The 17,092-nt window shown below is 41.7% G+C and overlaps 1 protein-coding gene across 11 annotated transcripts in view; it reads left to right on the top strand.

Moving 5' to 3' along the window:
- CTBP1 (C-terminal binding protein 1) overlaps positions 1-17,092 on the top strand; it is a 1,451,962-nt gene that overhangs the window by 1,298,069 nt on the left and 136,801 nt on the right. The gene's annotated exons all lie outside the window — the stretch shown is intronic.

Below are 17,092 nucleotides of genomic sequence, written 5' to 3' on the forward strand. Positions count from 1 at the left end.
AATTAGTGGCGAGAAATGTCACTCAGTACATAACCATGTGTGCTTTACGCTCCCCATTCATAAACTAACAATACTCCGATACGCCAAACAAAGATTTAGAGGTTGCATTTCTGTGGGCAACACTGGCAATATGGAAGACATTTTCCTATCTGTTACAAGCTGAAACAGAATGTAAGTTCTTTAGAAGAACTTTTAAAATGGCTTTTCAAACAAACCTATCTCTGCTGAATATTCTCTGCTCGGTGTTTTTCCCACTCTACCTACTATTTATCCACACAATCGACACAATTAGCTTCAAGAAATCAGTCGTGATCCTGTGCTATATCAATCCTCCTTAGCGTAACATGCTTACAATGAGTTAAGAGTCAGTTTCACAAATGTATGAGTAAGAGATCATTTGAATATTTTGAACAAGTGGAAACACAATAGCCTAAAAACAGGAGATCCCTTCAGGTTTGCTACCTGGCCTGTAAAGATTCTGCCTTTGCTCTGCTTGACATTTATCTGGCTCCTATGCAGCAAATAGATGAGGATCTTTCACTGATTCTTTGTTTAATAATAGGACCAAAAGAGGAATTTTAGGTTAATTCTACCAAACAGCACAAGTATTCTGTTGGCAAAAGATGTATTGCGGGCTTAACAAGAACCTACAGGTGGTTAGAGTTCACCCATGGGTTGACTTTATTATCACTCTCATTTGCCTGCTTCTTATTTGATGGCTTTCCTTGTCCATCCTTTGCCACCTGAGCAATAAATTAATGGAACAAATTCAGTAGAGTAGCCTCTGTAAGAACCTCATGGAGGCCTGACCTGGAGTCAAACACGGAGGTGGGTGGCAAATGCTGCAAACCCTTCCTGGACGTGGTGTACACAAGGGCCTGGGAGGACCCTGGCCTGTAAGGAGCCAGGCTGAGGCCGCAAAAGAGGGAACTTGATGCAGGTGGGCTTCTTTGACCTCAGTGCATCAAGGGTCAGGATTGTGATAACAAGTGTGAAAAGTGAACATGTTAAGGCCTTTCAGATCCAGGGCCCACATGTGGACTTGTGAGGCACCAGGCCAGAACCGCAAGGTAAAGCCTACCCGATCCATGGATCATACGGGAGCACACCAAAAAGGCAGGGAGACCTAAAGAGCAATGGACACCAGATGAGATGAGACTCTGTATGAGCCTCCATAAGTGGCAGATTGCAAGGTAAGTACTCCAACTGGAAAGTAAAAGGAAAGAGGCATTATTAGAAAGATCTCCATTGCCCAACCTTATCCCTCACCCCATCATTACACACAAAAGAACCCAGCTGAAGGGTCGTTTGGGAGGCACAAAGTTGGAAGAGATCCAGGAACATAGACATTGCCAGAGAATAATGTGGCCATTAAAGAACAATGAACATATGTCACAGTGCTAGAATAGAGAAGTATTTGCCAAACAAGGAGCAAAGCTGAATAAATGGGTCTACACCCCACCCAAAATTGAAACACTGACAAAAAATAAACTCAGTAGAAGGAACAGACTGAATTTGAAACAAGCTTAAAAGTGAGCAAAATAACACAGTAGGACTCATGAACTGTACTGAATGCTGCTCACATACAAATTATATTATTTTATTCTAGCCTATAATTAGATATATTAGCTTTTAATACCCAAGAACTCTCATCATTGAGAATGGCAGGCATGATATTTGCCTAACATAGAATGACCGCCGGAATATGGTACTAACATTGATATCCGAATGGAAGAAAGAGCTAAAACTCGAACTGGGCCATATAAAGAAATTGGTGACAAAGACAGTTACTCCTCTTTAAGCATGATATTGACCAAATTACACTAAGAGTACAGGACTTCTAGGAGAGCGCAAACAATCAAGAGGCAATAGAACACAACATTTGCTATTGTATGAAAGAAAGGGAAAAATAACACCATAGTGCAGCAAGATAAATGATTTAGAAAATCGAGCCAGAAAATGTTAGAAGAGGCAGAGGGCTGAATATATACATAATCTCTTCAACCAGATTCTAGACCTCAAAGAGCGGAAGAAGGTAGGCTTAGAAAGAGCACAATAAGTAAGCCTTAGAACAAACCAGACATCCATGAGACCTAGATACGTCTGTGAGAAAACGTCATCTTGCTCACAAAAATAATGTATATTAGGGTCTGTGAGACAGAAGAACCCCTTCAATCAGAGGAGTAATAACATTTTCCTGCTCTAGGACCTGACTCCCATGACTTTGGTGAACCAATAACACCTTCTCCTGATAGTAACAGAGCTTAACAAATGAAGGACCATATTTTATTGGATCTTCCCATGTGGTATCCAGTTTCAAATAAATAAAGCGTCTTACTATGTCAATCAGAAGAAGTATAGAAAGCCTTGAAGAAGGATCAGCACACAATTAACACTGAGAAATTAAGTTCAGGACCTAAGAAACAGGTCGGAGAGAAATGAGTAGTACAGAAATTAAGATCAGTAAGATGAGGTCCTTAAAGAGAACTAGATGGCACGTAGAGTGGAGCATGAATAGATATCCCAAACAGCTATAACAATGGAAATACATGTTAACTGGCAATTGAAATAGGAAAAATAGAAATGGGGGCAGATGAAAGTGAGGTTAAGGAGCAACAAAAGTATTACAGAGTAGTTCAGGGAATGCTGAAAGGAGAATTGGCTCGGAAAATAAGCTACAACCAGAGGCCATCACCAGTGCCGAAGAACATTTTAAAGTTGTTAGGGGTGGGAGAGTGAATACATAGGATACCCATACACACCCAAAGAGCCAGACCCAAATGGAAACCAAATAGATCCAGACACAAAGACGGGGATTAGGATCTTGACATTTAACATAAGAGGAGCTTGCCCACAAAGCAATCCAGCGTTTATACTAAAAAATATAATAAAAAAAAAAAGGGAGGATACAACCAGATGCAGTTGTTAACAATACAAAGTCCATATCCACCCTTCAACCCAAATAAAACACTGAGGAGGGATAATACTCCCCTGGAGCACACTAAACACCGTCATCCTAGAAACATTGGCAGTCAACTTCTGAAGATATGTGATCACAAAAGCTTGGCCTTCATCTGTGTACAAAAATTAAGTTATATGCACCTAAAACAAAATCAAGACAGCTTCGTTCAGGCAACCATGAGGAAACAGGATTTGCTGACCATTAAATTATTGCAATAGCAGATTTTAACATGATACCTCTAGACACCATTGAACAAATATACTATGACTGACAAATATATGGAGAACAAAGCTTCCAGAGTATAGGGACTATGCATACTACTCACATGTTCACCTTATATACTCAACAATAGATATATAATAAGGTTATTAGACCAAGCTGCACGTGCAGTCATAAATGCAATATTTGTCTCGGACCATGCACCAGCGCGGTGCGATCTAAAAGAGACACAGCCAAAAGACAGAAGATGGTGACTAGGACAATATGTCTTAAAATATGTAAGTAATAGGATAAAACCCTTTGAAAAATGTACTGAGTGATGTCAAAAATGTGTAAACTTCTGATGGAGCAACTGAATTCCCCAGGGTGGGGGGTGTTTATGTGAAAAATAACTAGGCTGGAGCTTAACTGAAGAAAAATAGACAGATAGTTGCAGGATGCAGTATGATTTAGTTAATACTGTAGATAGGATGTAGAATTGAAATCATTACACTCTAGTTAAACAACATGTACAGAGAGACATATGACAACAGTGGAGCCCACACAGTGAGAGAGGCACCACTACGCAAGATTTGTTGGTCATAAACAAAGGTAGCATCTTAACTTGAAGAAGGAAATCCTGGCTGTAATAAAAGAAATGGTATGATTCCCAGACCCAGTTGATTCCAGAACAGTGATCCTAGGCATGAAGCCAACAGTTCAGGAAACATTCACTACTAAATAGTGGTCATTAATTTCTCATTCATTTCGCACGTTTGCGGAGAAACATAGCCACCTCCACACTAATACTGCAGTTATTATTATTTGGCACACTGGCAATGGAAAGATTAAGTAGACATTTGATCAAAGATGCAGACATTTTTGAGTCCATGTGTCAACTAGTACTAGACTACATGGACGATGACTGCCGAGAGATAACATGTCCCCCACGTTTGACAACCTTATGTTTGTTTGACTGGTGGGGATACTTGCTGAAGTGTGTAATCAACTTAAGGGGAATAAAACAACATAAAAACAGAGAAATGCTCAGGTACAAAGGGAGAGTGGGAAAGGGTATTCCAATAGCTTAAGAGAAATGTATGCAAGGAAAGTTTTCAAATAGGATGGTTGTTATTATATATGAAACTTTCAATAAAAAGTATTTGAAAGAAATGCTTTGCAGGACTCACTCTAACATTTCTGCAAAAGTTCTGTTGGTTTTGGCCCTGGTGATTTTGAGACCGGATTATGTCAGTTGCATTTGTCTTGGCTTTCTCTACTATTTTTTGCACCAGCTGCAGCTTGTGCCCAATGCTGCTGCCTCCACTGTTCTTTGCCTGTGGAATAGACTATGTATCTAACGTGCTTTAGCCTCGCTTCATTGGCACACTGTTTGTTAGTTGGTGATGTTCAAGTCTCTTTATGTTGCCCATAAACATGCCAGTGCGCAGGAACTCTGTTGCTCCATTCAGTATATCACCTTCTCACCCACACTCCTCTTCCATTGTATTCGAGGAGGGCACAGAGAAATAATTCAGAAACCGAGATGCATAAAGGGTTCTTTCATTGTTCATATCACTTTTTTTCTTTTGAATTGCTCTTTGTTTTGCATTTGTGCATGTTATGCATACATTGCCAAACCAGTATGTATCGCCTAATGCAGTAATGTTATCAGTCAATCCCCATCAACCACCACGAAGATCAAGGATGAGACGAAAATACCAAACATAAGGTGAGCATAACAGAAATAATAATGTACCAGACTCCCATCCCCTTCACACTTTCAGTATGGAGCATGCCCAAAAACATTTTATATATCGGCATCCATTGGGTGTCTGGAACGTGAATGCACGCTTAAAAGCCCTTGATACTGGGTACACTCAGTGGTGTCTTGGGCTTCCAAAGGTACTAAAATTTCCAAAAGTTCCAAGCACTCATTTCCGCATTCATCCACTTTCAGACATCTGTCATCCAGGTCCCATGGGCGGGTACAACACATACTTTCCATCCCATGACTGTGTTCTGTTTGGCTATTATCAGTGCCAAGTCAACAAATCGGGAGACATACCTCTGGGTCTTATGGAGTTTTATTCATGTGACTATTCTGAAGAATGAACTTACTCAAAATCTGAGGATGATGTTGTATTGTCCTGGGTTAGTTACTGTTCTTCAAAGCTTTAAATACATAAGGTAACACGCTGCATTATCTGTGTTGCCTTTCTGACACGGAGGCCACTTCTGGTGGCGGTGCTTCCTCTAATAAATGTTATGATGTGACATGACATGAAAGGGCTCAACACGAATGTCATCATCCCATCAAAGTCAAAATGTGATTTTGGACCGATTTCTGCAACCTTCTTTGCAATACTCTGCTACCATCAGCAATGAAACCCATTCCTAGGACCGCCAATAGAACCTGTTTTAAAGGTCAAACACTGCTTTTCCCATTCCTCAGAAGTACTTTGTCTAGAGGACCCAGGTGCCAGACCTTGTTCCATACAGAAATTCCCGTCAGCATTGAGTTTCAGTGCAGTTTGTCTGAAAGTGTGAACAGTTCCATTGCTGTCCCTAGATAAAACATTGGTATGATCAATCCTGTCTTATTTAGCCCCACATGGTATGAGAGATGGATGTGAGGGGCCTATCCTATGTTCAAGGAGGGAGTGGAGAGCTTAAGTTTCATCCCTGGCCAATATTGTATCCCTTGGTTCTGCCAGCTATAGGTGCAAACCTGGATCTGTCAAGAGCCAGTACCCTTTAAGATCCCAGAAACTACAAATGGGTCTTGGTCTAGTCCTACGATTATGTTGGGTCAGAGAGAGAGTGTCATTTTGTCTGACATGTTCCTATTCTTTGATGAAGAAGCTACTGAGCATCTAAGATTGTCTTACTTATTTTGGCACCCATATAAGTGTCTGCAGCCATTTAACATTTGTAGACCATGTTCGATTGCAGCACCAGAGTTGGTATTACCCTGCTCCTCGCCATGAGAGAATCAACACTTTAAGCAGTGTACCATCATTTGAGTCAAACAGCTTAGTTCGACCTACTAATCCTCGCAAGGCAGAACCCCTAAATGACTGAGATGTGGCAAATAATGGATTATCAAGTTCCAGTGTACTTAATTTTCATGGTTACTTGCCTTGATCAGCCATATGCAGTGGCTTTTGAGATGTAGCTACAGTTCTTTAAAAAAAAACTGGTCTCATCATCTTGGAGACAGTTGGAGCTTGTAGTAATGTCCTGTCTGTCTACAGTGAGTGGAGCTTGGTTCTCTTGAGGCATCTGTGTGCATTGTCAAGACCAGAGGTTACAAAGCCCAAGTTTCCTGGTCGACATCATGGACCGGAGCTGCAGTGCAAATTAAATGTAGTGTAACTTTAAGTTCAGCAGCAAAAAAACACATTTTGCCCCGGAAGCATTCGTTGAAGGCTAAGATTGCAGAATGTGACAGTTAATTGCATGACTTTTCATACTAGTGTTTCCCATGATTTGATTTTTCTGATCTTTATTGGTTTTGGAATGCTTTTTCCCAGATGCTCATAGTACAATAAAAGAAATGGTTGCTGGAGATAATAGGAGGTGCTTAACACACAGTTAGCATTAGTGTGTGAAAGTATGGTTTCTGCATGACCGAGTGTAGATAAGTCTGCTGAATGTGAACTAGTATACCCAATCAAAGTCAGATACATCTCTGACTATACTTGTTTGTGGCCTCACATGGGTGTACATATTGTAACGAAAAATTCCCCAAAGTTCTTTGGATTTAAAGTAAAACTCCCTGTGGAGCTTACGGGCCTGGAAGAAGTTGCACAAGAATGTTTTTGTCAGCATATTATTTCAGATTGCAAAGTGATGATTTAAAGTCCTGTTTGTTTACTTTCTAATAAATCAATACAGTCCAACAAACTCAAAGTAAAACAAATGCAACACAACTATTAAGGAATCAATACTGTATAACAGCTGGTAAGTTTCTGATTCAAGATTCTTTGCTTTATTTTAACAATGTTTAGGCATTAATAAAATAGCCGTTCCAAATTAGAATTTTACTCAGGAATTTCATCCCAACATATTTTTGTATTCATCTCAGTTTATACAAAGATTTACTACAAATAAAAGTTCACCTAAGTGAAGAAGTTGGTAGCTATTGTAGTATCCTGACATTTTATTTTGTACTCTCATCATTGATTAAGTTGTTGCTTGCTGTGCCTTTCCTTGTCTCTCTCTACCCCATTCCACTTTGTGTGTCTGTGCGTGGACCTATGCACTGTTAATGAAACGTTGGTGGTTGACGTTGGGTGAGCGGAGAGGTGGATGGCATTCTGAGGGAAAAGTTGTACGCAGCGACGCAGTGTTCACTCTTACCTGGGGCTTGTGTGATTACTAAAAGCCTAATTTGTTGACAAGTGTAGGTTCACACTCTGCCATTTAGTCTCCAGTCTGCCTCACTCTGCCATTACTCAGCCTCTTAGATAATCATGTTTGAGGAAGCAAGTCTTGCCAGGCTATGCTGTGACCCCTGTGGTGCTCCTTTTGTGACAAACCTTCCAGTCCAGCCCAGCTTACTTGTCTGTGCTGCCCAGAGAACCGCTTCTTTCAGCAATAGGCTTTGTGTGTGTGCCACAGCGATGATGAGCTCATTATGCTGATGAACGCCTCCTCTGACTACTCCTGCTAAACTGTGTGAGGTTGATCTCAGACCTCCTGTTTTTCACCAGTTCCTCCCCTAGCCCTGCCCTTAGAGGTTGTGCTCTTTCTTTCCAGAGGCAAACTCTGCTGCTTATCGGCTATTCAGTTAACACCACTACAGGCTAACCTTCAACATTGGATGCCTTTTGGATTGTTTGGACTCTCATGCCCCCGCTGACTCCTTGCCAATTAACTCTTTATCCTCTCAATTACATTGTATGGTCAGTATAAAAATATAGATGGAGAAGAACCCTTTAAGTTACCATGCTAATATCTGTTGATGCATTATACAGTGCCTCATACTTATTTTCTGAGAGGTTACAGGCCTCTGCAGAGGTAATAAATGCAGTGGCAATCCCATTCACCTTTTTGGAAACTCCAGGACTACCTAAAGAGAAATGGAGTCAATCGATACAAAGTTTTGAAATGCACATCACAGCCAGATGGATTGGAGTAGAATGCACGGTGCAAGCATGCCCTGTTATGCAAGTGTTTGTAGGAGCTGAAGGTAGGTGGTTGTTGGATAATATTACACTGGTTGAGAAGCCTGAAGATATTAAAGAATGGGATCAATATATTGAAGCAAAGGAAGGGCTGGAACTAGAATTTCAAATGACTCTCCGCATCATTATGGGAAGGCATAATTTCTATTCTAGATACCAGGCACCTGGGGAGTCCATTGATGTGTATGCTTCAACCTTGCGCATGCTGGCTTCCATGTGCGCTTCACTAACGTGCATGAAATGATACATGATCAACAAATTAAATTATTCTTGTAAAAGGAAGTACACTATCCAGGAGTCACAACACTAAACATAAAGGAAAGATATGTGCCACCAAACCTTGCACCGAGGATAAATGTAGCAATGAATGGTTACCATTATAGCTCTTTGAATTACATGATGTCCTATAAAAGTGTCCAGTGTTCGGCAAGAAATGTCCTAAATGTGGCGAGAGGGACCATTTTGCAAACTTTTGCTGAGCCTCTGTTAGCCCAAGGAGGGTGTTCACAATTCAGCACGAAGGCAATGAAACTTCTAGTATTGATGAACAATTGGAAGAGCTTATCCTGCTTGTAGCCGTCTTGAGTAAACATGATTCAGATGACCAACTAAGATGCACTGTACACCTGAACAAGCAAGAAGTGGATATTTTAGTTGAGACAGGATCACGTATTACCATCATATCAAAGGCTGTGCTTGGGTATCACCGCTGGTGATTGCTAAGAAGAAAGATAGAAATATCAGACTTTGCAGCGACTTGCGCTAGTTGACTCACCAAGTAATTGTTGAAAGTCAACCTTTACCTCATGCATGTGAGATGGTAGCTACTTTGGTTAATGCAAAGGTATTTTCTACATTAGACCTTACAGTGACTTACCGCCAAACAGTATTACACAAGGTCTCTCAAAATCTCACTTAGTTCATTACTCCCAAAGGTGTATTCAGATTCTGCTATATTCCTTTGGGTTTGAACTCAGCCTCCCCAGTATTTCAAAAAGTGATGAATAAACTGCTTGATGGAATGAAAAGCGTCAGAGCTTTCCAAGGCGATATACTCGAATTCTCAGAAACATGTGGAAAAACATGAAGAAATATTGTGTGAAGCACTTAAAAGCATTGAGACAAGTGGCCTGAGGGAAATGTGAATTCTTCAAAGATACAGTAGTCTGTTTGGGCCAAGTCATTGATATTGATGGCGTAAATCAAAACCAGATGTGGTTTCTCCCATCATCAATTCTCCACCATCGAACAAGGATGAACTAAGGGCTTTTTCAGGCTTTTGCAAATCTTTAGTCAAAATTTGTAACAAAGTATGCTGAAAAGGTAGAAACAATGCGCCTACTAATGAAATAGGATGTGGATTTTATATGGTACAAGAAATGTGATGACAGTATGCAAGAATTCAAAAAATAATTACAATGTGTGCCTTTTTAAAAATCGTTTGATGAGAACCTTCAATAGTTGTGACAGTTCATGCGAACCAAATTGGATTGGGAGCTGTACTGAGTCGAAAGGCACCTGAAGATGAATGGTTAATTGCCTTTGCCTCACGCAAGTTAAGACACAGAATATAACTATTCAGTAATAGAAAAATAATTACTTGCTTGTGTGTGGACTCTTTAAAAAAATTCTGTTGGGTAATCTTTTTCTAATAAGAACACATAAACCACTGGTAAGTATATTGTCTAAATGTAATTCTGACAGTCTCACAACATATAACAAGATGATCATGTAACTTGTACAAAGGTGTGATGAAGGTAGAATTGCTCCCAGGAAAATCTAGCGTTGCAACCAATTTCTTTTTTATCTCACTGCCCATGTGATGATGTTTGAGGAAGGTCCATGATTGAAACTGAGTATAATGCCATTGTTGCCTTCTTGTGGGGTGAATCCATTAGCAACAGCCGCTTAAATCAGATTGGGTATCAGCCATTAACAGTGACTTAGAATATTTCATTTTATTTGAATTGAGCAAGTGCTGAAAGACAAACCCATGCAGATTAACCTAAGACCATTCTGGTAGGTTAGGGGCGAATTGACAATTGAAGATACTCCTTGTTAGATATGATAGGTTGGTCGTTCCTGTTGACCTAAGGCCACATTTGATTGCTTTGGCACATAAGGATAACTGGTTAAGAAAAACAAAACCTGAGAAAGGAAAATGGGTGGCCAGCTATGTACTGTGACGTGGAGATGTTTGTATGTAAATGCTACCTTTAAGAGGCGGTTGATAAAACTATGAATGTGTGTTCCAGTCCTCTTACCCCTGTTGATTTATCTGAAAGTCCATGGCAAAAAGTGAGTATTGATTTAATTGGCCCAATGTACGAATTGCCTATAGAAATGTGTTATGCTATAGTCTTAGTTGATTACTATACTAAATGGAGTGATCTAAATTTCCTGGAAAATCCCACCACTAAACCAGTTTTAGAATTTCTAAAAGCAACATTTAAAGGCATCCCCAATACTTTAGTAAGTGACATTTGGGTTCAGTTTGCCTCTCTGGAAATGACCGAATTCCTGAACAGTTGTAGACTTAAACAAAGCGAATCCATCCCTCTATTGCACGCAGAGTAATGGAAAGGTTGAGCGATGCATTATTAAGGAAACTATACAGTTGGCCTTAAAAAACAAAAACCCCTGCAAATGCCTTGAACACATATTGTTCTACTCCTCACAATTCAACAGGCAAAACACCCTACGAATCATTGAGATTAGGGCTTCCTACTACCAAATTACAACCTCACTGGCTCTGAAAAAGGGCAAGGAGTATTTCCCATATTGAGACCCATGAGAGGCTTGTCTTGCCTGTTGTAGTTGAGAGTAAGCAGTTAGAAATGAAAAAAATGTTATGGCCAAAGAAAGGCTGTGACACCGAGAAAGATTTAAACGGGGAATGTGGTGAGAATCAAGCATCCACACAGTAAATTGAGTCGCAAGAGATACAGCAACCCCATGAGAGTAATCAAATCCTCTGGTTCAGCCCTCAAACTGGAAAACGGGAGTTGGTTTAATCTTTCCCATGCTGTTTGTCTTCTCCAAACTGCTAACATGCCGTATCCAAAACCCAAGTCCCAAGGAGACTATATTGATAGATGTAATCCTGATAAAGTGTCCGCTCCAGTTGATCCATATGTTCCACCCCAACTTATTAAGATTGTGTCACGCGATGGAGTTAGATCTTTAATTGAATGTTCCTTCCGAACACCAGTTAGTGGTAGGTGGATGGATTTCACGCAGTGAGGAATGGCCTCCAGAGTTAAGGATTATGTAATGGATTAACTTATTCAAGAAAGGAAGAAGGTGTAGTATCCTGGCATCATATGTTATACTGTCATCATTAATTTAGTTGTTGCTTGCTGTGCCTTTCCTTGTCTCTCTCTCTACCATTCCATTTTGTGTGCATGTGTGTGGACCTGCGCACTGTTTCACTGTTATTGGAATGTTGGCGGTTGGTAGAGCGGTCAGGTGGGACTGCTTTGAGGGCAGAGTTGTACCTGGCAGCGCAATAAAGTGTTTGCTCCTACCGGAGGCATGCATGATTACTACACATGTGATTTGTAACATGTTTAAAATGTACACCTCTGTTTTATTACGAGGGACGATTATTATCATGATGCATGCAAGAGCACATAAACACAAAACCTAAACATGCATAAAAGCGCACTTGTAAAAAGGAGTGGCGTGGCAGTAAATGGCAGCTTGCAGGCCCTCCAAAAATGTAAAAGGAAACCTTTTCTTTTGTGTTTTTTATAAGGACAAGATGGATGAGGTAGCAACTGAGGAACACTTGGGGGAGAAGTTAAAATGGCTGGGAGTAATGGGGCCACATATGGTGGGGGGAAGAAAAATTATAAAAAAGAAAGCAAGGGAACGTTGCGGAAAGTAATGGACAAGCTGGGGGTGGGAAGGGAAGGAGCAACACATAGCACGCAGGAGTGGGTAGGAGTGGGTAGCAACGTTACAAGGGAGAAAGCATGAAAACACATGCTCTTGCCCAGTGTGCTGAAAGAAAAAATAGTAGAGTGTGAGTAGTGAAAGGATACAGGTCAAAAGGTTGGTAAATAAACTATGCTCTAAGGGAGGGACAAGCACAAGAAAAAGGAACGCCATTAAATAAAAAGCTAGCAAATGAGTGACAGGAAAGGTAACCAATGGTTTGGCCCAGTGCCCAAAGTAAATATTTTTGTGGGCCTCAATACATCTTTCAACAAACCGCTAAAGGTGGTCTGCAAGTGAGAGCTAAAGAAACGCATAGAAATCCTCATGTCAATTAACAGTACTTCCATTCGGTTGATGGAGGTGGCAGGACCGAGCAGTAATAACACATGCAGATAACATGGGTTGCAATTAGTCACTTTTATATGTTTTTGCAAAACTCAAAAGCATGTTAAATTTTAGATAAACGACAAAACAAAATACATGGAAATGTTTTGGGTTTCATCTGTCATTTTGAAAGAAGTTCCTATTTTCAGAGCATTGTGGGGTAAACCAAAATTGAAGACTACAATAAAATAAAACTTTGAACGAGCCAATCCAAACATAATTCAAAGAGAAAATAAATGTGATCCAATACAATACATAGAGTACTCACTTCGAGTGCTTATCGGGGCACAACTTTCACTGACATTGTATTTCTTGAATTCTGTAATGAGTGTGATCTTAACATTCAATCTTAGAATATATTTTGAAGAAAGAAACCGAAATCATTTCCTGTGCCTTTTTTTGTTTTATTTCTTAAACAAAATTCAAGACTCGTGTCTTATTCTTTACTATATCTAAATGTCAGGAGGCAGCACATCCCCAGAAACTTACGAGAGATGGATCAGATCAGAAACTCACGAGAGAGAGAGATCAGATCAGCGAAAGGTTTAGTGTCAAGGACCCAGCCTACTTAATATTGCACATAAACTTTACAATGAATGGGCTGTAATCGACGGACTGAGAGGAACGAACAAATTAATAACAACCGTTCTTGTTGTTTTCATGAAACAAGAACCTAGAATGTTAGGTGCCCACAACTTGCCAGGTTTGTTTTTTCCGCAAGATACAACGGGTCCAGAGCAAGATTAATTAGATACATATCTCCCTATACACAAGGTTAATTAAATTCTTGTTTGAGGTTCTGTGCCTCAGATTGTGCTCACATCTTTTGATCACATGTTCATGCGTTTCTTAATGGAATATTGTAGGTAGGTTTTTAGTTGCAAAGGATGTGGGTCCTTCACTGCAACCTTCCACCTTCTGGGAACCAACTACCCCGTTGCAACACTTGACTCTTTCAGGATAGGAAAGTAGAGCAGCCCAAGGCCTACTCAGGAGAGGTGGCATGGGCAAGTACCCTAGTCTGCAGGCACACAACAAACAACCAATAAATCATTGTCCAGTCAGTGCTCTTGCTTATAAAAGGGAAAAGTACTTTATAAACCCGCACTGTTTAATACTACGTCTTAATGTACAAATGTATGCATGACAGCAGGTGAACAAACATACGTATGGCAACACCCTGCTAATAAGTGTGCACCCGTGGCGAGCCCCGAATCCTGGAACCACAGAACTGACTCAATACACTAAACACAAATAAGTGGGGTCAGTTATCAAAAGGCTGGCCTGATGACTTTGTTAGGGTGCCACCATGTTTAAAAAAGCAGAAATGTGTCAAACTAAACCAAGGCAACACCAGCAAAACACTAAACTCTCAACTCTCATCAGAGTACCTAATGACTCACTGTTACTTGGTGATTGTCAGTAAACCATTTCAGTGACCTTCAATACAACGTGATGTGTCACAGTTAACTTTGTCATTGGCAGTAACACATTTCCAAACATTTTAATAAAATGCTGGCATGGTTCTTTTTCTACTTTTACCATGCTGCTGCACAGTTTTAGGACCCACCTACAGGCAGCCCCACAATCCCTATTCTTTGGGCTGAAGGCCAGTCGCTAGGAGAGCTCGAAATCCATGGAAAAGCCCCTCCTAGGTCATGTGTGTAAGGACCTGGGAGTCTTCGGGTGCCACACAAGGTTTGCTTAGAAAGCTTCTGGAGTGGGCTGCTGAGCTTTTGGCCAAACCGCGCTTTAACTTGTTGATGGTGGCCCTTCCCCTCATGGGACACCACAAAACACATTATACAACTCTTCCAGGAAACTTTAGTGTTAGTACGCCCCAGTGCCGTCCTCTGCTGTGCAGAAGCTTATGGGGCAATACTGCTGTTCCGTGGGTGTGTTTTTTCTTTTGGACGGCCTCACTCTGCAAAATGCTCTTCTTTTTTGCTTATCACTTTAACAGGTGCCTAACCCCAATCGGGCACCCAGGATCTTCCACCCTGGAGCGTGCAGGGGAAGAGTTAAAGCACCTGTATCCCCTGCTGGCTCCCTGAAGCCCGGCCTGACTTTAAGGGCTGATACAGGAGCCAGCAGCTTTCTCTCTCCTGCTCATGTGCAGCGTGGCTAGTAACCACAGACCGGGTACACCAGCTTCACTTTATAAACTAGTGCAGGGGGTCAGGTTAACCATTTGGCTCCACTCCCATGGCTTTGGCCAACCCCATAAGTCTGAAGCCTGTCCTCTTCTGTCCCTTAAGGAGATGGGGCCTTCAGACACTTTGTTTCGACCTTGCTTCTTGTTTATTTTTTCATCAGTCACCGGAAGAAATAGAGGTCCCTTGGGACGGTAAAGAAAATAAGGGGTGGGTACTGCAGCAATTTCTTCTCACCTGGGGCCTTGGTCTTTCCCAGGGAGCTTCCGGAAAGGTGGATAAAGGGCAACTTTCGTGTCCCAGAAAACTCAGTCTCTGTGTGACTGACATTCTTGCCTCGGTTTCTGGGTTCCTGCAGGTCAATTTTGAAGAACTTTGTGTCTTTTACCCCTGGTGGCTACCTCTAGTCACCTGGTCTATTAATCCTCAGCCTCCTAGCCTCTAGGGTTTTATTTCTTTCTGTTCTGGGAGCTTGTCTTTCCCACTGCTCTCCCTCCCATGAGGGCGAGCTCAGGAACTCCCGTCCTGCTCCTTCCCACGACCTCACTTCAGTCTGGGTGCGTAGCACTTTTGCTGGGCCCGGGGCCTTCTTTGTCAACATCCTGGTCTCCGAGGAAGAGTGCCCTCCTTGCACTCCTCAGACCTTGTGCCTTTCTACCTGCTTGCATCTGTGTGTCAGCAGCAACCTGTACCCTCGTTCTTCTGCAGGTCGCACACCTGCAGGACCAGTCCACAGAAGATCTAGGGTAACCATTGAGGTCCCAAGACAGCAGGCCCATCCCTCTGCTGTCCCCTAGAGGATCTGTGAAGGCTAGTGCCACTGGCCCTGGAAAAACAAATCCTAGACCCTGGTTGCCAGCTGATATTCAAAAGTCCAGGAGTCCATCTCTGCAGAAGTTGGGATGGTCTTCTCTCTTCCTGCTGGGTATTGCTCTGGTGTCATTTCCCTTAAATCCAGACGCTGTCTTTCCTGTGTGCTAGAGTTTTTAAGTGGGTTTAGAAAGTTCTGGAACCTAACCACTAGTGCCCAGTCTAAGGAAACATTCTAGAACCTAGACACAACTATCCAATTCAAGGGTGACAAATCATCACTCTCCTATGCCCCAACCCTTGTGCCCAGTTTTTGTAAATTTCTGTGAGAATGCTGTTAAGAGGTCTAAGAGTCTAGGCTCAGCTCTTACTGCCATAGCTGCCTGCTTCTTTTCCTCTAAAACCTCAAAGGGCAGTCCTTACTGGATCTGGCTCGACTCATTTGTTTCTGTGAGGGTGGGCCTTTCCAGGCCAGGTTCAGTGTCAAAAGTAATTATCATATGCAGATTCCATCCCCACCCTTCCCTTTCCCAGGAACAGACGCAAGCAGTAGCAAATTGCCCTGTTGTATGTGGAGGGCCTTTGTCCTCCTACTGCTCAGGAGAGTAAATAACTTGGCCTAGCATGGTGTTACAAAATCTGTAATCAGATAAGGAGCAAAGTCAGAGGAAAGTGATTAGCCTTGAAGTTCCACAAGAAGTGCAGATAGGTGGTAATTACTGTTGGATCTACATTCGGTATCCCGATTTAGAGTGGTTTCACGGCTTATCTGTAGGCCTAATTATAGCAAAACTATACTTTGGTGCTGTGCAGTATGGTAAACTTTGTTACATACTTTAGTGAAGCAGAACATATGTACATACATATGCTATTAATGCCCACTCATTACTAGGCCTGCACAGGTCATCACCAATCCATGGAGCATCCCCTCTGCAATAGACGACTTCATCCCAGATAGCTAGGCTGAGGTAGACTGTAGTCTCACATGCTCAACACACCCACATGCACACACGTACGCATGCAGCAAGGCCAGAGCTCTTATTCTAGCTGTGCAGTAGCAGGCCTTATATTAAAAGGTGGACACTGGTTGTTAGCATTTCTAATACATTCAGAACAGAACAATACTGAGACTCAGATGGTGATCCTCAATGGCAGAAGACCAGAAACCAGGTAGTCTAAGAAGCGAAACTTCAGGGTGATTAAATAGGGCCAAGCCCATTCCTCACGATATTTTCTTATAAAATATTCTGTTTACTTTTCATCAGAACATATGTTCACAATTCACAAAAAATGTGCCCTCTTCACAAAGGTCCTGCTCCGTTTTCATGATGCAACTTAGACTGTCCGGTTGTAGAAAGACTCCACAGCGGGAACTATGGGTGGTTGCTACAGGGCATGGCATACCATATGTGAGATTGTGCCTGCTGTAGTTCAGATCACCTCCTTATCGT

The sequence above is a fragment of the Pleurodeles waltl genome, chromosome 1_2, assembly GCF_031143425.1.
Source record: "Pleurodeles waltl isolate 20211129_DDA chromosome 1_2, aPleWal1.hap1.20221129, whole genome shotgun sequence".
In the NCBI taxonomy this organism is placed as follows: domain Eukaryota; kingdom Metazoa; phylum Chordata; class Amphibia; order Caudata; family Salamandridae; genus Pleurodeles; species Pleurodeles waltl.